The 4,454-nt window shown below is 37.7% G+C and overlaps 1 pseudogene; it reads left to right on the forward strand.

Annotated features, from left to right (window-relative positions):
* Positions 1–2,429: 2,429 nt before the first annotated feature.
* On the forward strand, positions 2,430–2,943 carry LOC119540517 (annotated as a pseudogene).
* The last annotated feature ends 1,511 nt before the right edge of the window (positions 2,944–4,454 follow it).

The raw sequence follows: 4,454 nt of genomic DNA on the forward strand, positions 1-4,454 counted from the left end.
ATCTGTCACTAAAATTAAAGTAGCCTCTTCTTTGGTGTCCTCCAGTATTGTAGAGGAACATCCTAATTGACATCTCAATACTCAGATTTGGCATCTAATACTAATCTCCATTAAAAAGGTGCAGTGCATCTTGAAAAATAGCTGATCATATATCTTGGCGCCTATACAATCAAGAAGAGCTCATGATATCTTGATCTCATCAAAGACTAAATATAATTTCAGTAATATTGGAGGTAATGCTAAAGAGACAAAGAGATCAAAACGAGGATTGCTAGTGACTCAGGAGTGTCCATTGGAGCATCAGAAAGCAAACAATGATTACAATCAGAACAAGTATAGATGATTGGAAGAAGGATGAGTTTATGATGATGCTATTAAGAGAATGGTGCACAAACTTGATGTAATGTACAACAAATTTCTAATATCACCTAACAGAAATGTTTTACATCCATTAGTTCAAATTATGTGACTACTATATGGTATGGAATTCTAATTTTAAAAACCAGGTTATGAATCATAGATTATTAGTAAAAAGTAGAGAAGTTATCAATTATAAATTGTTAGTAAAGTTTGGGAGAAATGCTCAGAATGCATTTTTAAATATATTTGCATAATTAGTTTAGATGGAAAATAATGAGAAATACTAATAAGAAGAATGGAAAATACAGACTGGCTTTAAACAATGAGATAAAAAGTTCTGAAAGACATACGAAGGATACAGGAACATCAGGGATGGAATATTTGTCCCCTGTGATGTTTTCACAAGAACACAAGAACAGTTACTTATACTTGGTCACCTGGACTGCAATATGAAAAGAGCTGCACCTGAAACAGAGTTTGATCATGTTCTGGGATGTCACATGGGTTCCACAGATCCAATGGATTGTATTCTCCTTGGTGTAGAGGAACATATAAAGCAGACTTATGGAATGCATATGCACCACATCTCAGCTCCTACCAGACTGTAAACTGCACAGGAAGGGCCACTGAGCAAGGTGACATATGCAAAACTTCACAGTGTGGTATGTTGAGGCCTATTATACAACCAGGGCCCAATTATAAAGAGCTGATGAACCACAATCTGTTCAAATGGCCCATCTAGGTCATTTAAAAATGTCTGTTATTACCTAATTTTTGATGTTCAAGAGCACAGTGAAAGGCAATGAAAATACAGTAATTTGCCTTCAGCACCAGACAGCAAAGGAGTAAGGAGTTCCATATACAGGAAGTGACACGACATTTAAAATACTTTGAGAAATGGCAGGAAGAATGTGAATACACTTTAAAAATGGGGCAAAGAAATGGTGAAAACTACATATGGTACCCAAAAGGTACTGTTTGTGATACAGCAATTGAACCCAGTTAAGAGGGAGTTCTGATGAAGAAGAGATTAGGGCTGCAGGCATTTTGTGTAAATTTGTGTGGAACATTATAATAACAGGAAACTTTACATTTCTTCTAATATTCTTTGTACTAATGGAAAAATGAAACAAAACAAAAGTTTAAAGAGGGAAATATCACGAATGGACTCTTTTTCTTGGGAAGAAAACATTTAGAAGAATATGGAAAAGTTGGGAGAAAGTTACGTGTGATATATTGATCAAAAGGGGAGGAAAATAGAAAACAAACAAGCTGAACTTAAAACCTCCTTGTTCTAGTTTGCTAATGCTGCCAGAATGCAAAACACCAGAAATGAATTGGCTTTTATAAAGGGGGTTTATTTGGTTACAAAGTTACAGTCTTACAGCCATAAAGTGTCCAAGGTAACACATCAGCAATCAAGTACCTTTACTGGAGGATGGCCAATGGTGCCCGGAAAACCTCTGTTAGCTGGGAAGGCACATGGCTGGTGTCTGCTCCAAAGTTCTGGTTTCAAAATGGCTTTCTCCCAGGATGTTCCTCTCTAGGCTGTAGATCCTCAAAAATGTCACTCTTAGTTGCACTAGGGATATTTGTTCTCTCTCAGCTTCTCTGGAGCAAGAGTCTGCTTTCAATGGCTGTCTTCAAACTGTCTCTCATCTGCAGCTCCTGTGCTTTCTTCCAAGTGTCCCTCTTGGCTGTAGCTCCTCTTCAAAACAACACTCACAGCTGCAATGAGTTTCTTCTGTTATGTCAGCTCATTTATATGGCTCCATTGATCAACTTAGACCCACCCCGAATGGATGGAGCAACACCTCTATGGAAATTATCCAATCAGAGTCATCACCCACAGCTGGGTGGGGTGCATTCCAAAGAAACACACAATTACAAGCTAATCAACACTGATAACATCTGCCCACACAAGATTACATCAAAGATAATGGCTTTGGGGGGACACAATATATTCAAACTGGCACATTCCTCCCACTTGTACATTTCAGATATTCTAATGAAATGAATTTTCAACCAGATTGTGATCAGTAATGCGTTAAAAAATAATCTCGAGCAGGATGGCGGTTCTTTGGAGGTTGGGTGTCCTCTGTGGTGCCGAAGGAGGCCGAGCTCTATTTCTCCAGCCCCAATGATCAGACCTGCTCATGTCTTAGCATTTCTCCAGGATTGGTTTACCCCAGGAGTGCAACACAGTCACCTGTCCACCAGCCCTATACTAGTTCCAAGGCTGCATGTCTCCACTGGACTGCTAAGAAGGCTGTCGGCATTTTGATCCAGTGTTTTAGGCCTACCTCCAGCTGCTTGTTTTACTCCCTGCTCTGTGGTGGACCGCTCGCTGGCTGCAGCAGTCACTATCCATAGTAAATGGGACCTTGAGCAAGTTATTACTATGTCCCTGGGAAAGCATTACAGAAAACTGATAAGGCAGGCCTTGTGACACTCTTGGCATTATCCTTTGCTGGGCTTTGTTATTTTGACTATCATGATGTGGGTATCTGCAAAGCTGTTGCCATGTTGTGAAAGCTCAGACCTTATATAGGAGCTTTGGTTTTTTCCTTTAAAATCCGCTAATGGGAACTTGGCTTTATTACTCTCCATACATCGTGACCACACTTCTTCTATATTTGCCTTGGGAATGATGGAAAAAGGGAAAGACTGTTAATTCATAAATAAGGACTTTGCAGAAAATTAGATTTTGTTTAATTTTTGAAAACTTCTCTTCTGTACAGTTGATATCAGCTATGATGGTTACATGTTCTAGGGAAACTTTAAAATTAGGAAATGCTGGTATCTCACATTACTAATTTTTAAATGCTAGGAAGAAAAGCTTGGGGAGCTTCTAGTTCCATTTAGGGAAGAGGCCCCCCTTGTTGACCTTTCAAAATATTACTAATTCTGAAATAAAACTTATCCTTCAAATGTTATTTATTTTATTTGTTCATATTAAAATGTCCACAAATATAACACAATGAAGTAATTGTTATTTGCCCACTGTAGGAATCTCTAATGTGAGAATTATTCTTTACAAATATTTTTTCTTTAAATAAAATGCTGTATAATAAAAAAAAATTTCTATATACACCAGGAGGATACCAAAATATGAATGTGAAATTGCTTCTGATAACTTTGTCAAGACAAATCTGAAGAAGATTAGGAGTTATGGGGCATGGAGGATAGTATTAGTCACCAGAGGAGAAAAATCACCAAACAACTAAAACTATATATAACTAGTACAGTACAGAGAATATTAAAACTACTCACTGGAGGAGTCAGCTGAGAATGACGAGTCCATGTCTGATATAAATTCAAGTGAGAAGAATAATTGTGTTGCTGCAGTTGGAGAAAGATCCAGATGAAGAGTATTTCACAAAGAGATTTAAGGGTTGACCAATTAGCAGTGCTCCCTGCAACAATAATTCATTCAAGAGGAGGGATTAAGTTGATGCTGACTTTTAGATCTCACAAAAGAGTGGAAAAGGCCTAACTGATTTACCACAAACAAAAGTCTTGGTTCAACCAGTTCAAAGCTACTCAAGTCTACTGGGAATGATTCAAAGTCCCTGCTTTGGAAAGGACTAAGTAAGGATGTATTTGCTCAGGAAACTGTTGGCTTGCTGTCCCACTCTGGACTTTCTTATATCCATACACCACCAGTAAAATGGGTTGAATTGCTTCTACTTGAATAGCACCGCTACTGGGGCTTTAGATTTTGGTTGTTTCTTATGAAACAGAATTGGGAATAAACTGAGAAGGAGATAAGAGATAAAAAGCCATATCTGCAAATAGCAGATAGATTTAGTTTAAAAAATTTAGGCATTTTCCCAAAGACTCCAATATGTTTGACATAAATGTTAATACTTGTTTAATTACCAATAACCCTTTATCCATTTTTATCCCCCTTAGTTGGGTAAATGTTGGTAAGGTCTTTATACCACTGTATCACGGAAGGTAGAGTTGAGTTTTGGGGTTGGTTCTCCAGGTATTTTGTGTGTGTGTCATCCTGTATACAATCAGGTTGTCTTCTAAATGGATTGGACATAAATGAATAAATATTCTAGGGTCTACTCAAACTCCCTGCATAT

The sequence above is a fragment of the Choloepus didactylus genome, chromosome 7 (assembly GCF_015220235.1).
Source record: "Choloepus didactylus isolate mChoDid1 chromosome 7, mChoDid1.pri, whole genome shotgun sequence".
Lineage (NCBI taxonomy): Eukaryota > Metazoa > Chordata > Mammalia > Pilosa > Megalonychidae > Choloepus > Choloepus didactylus.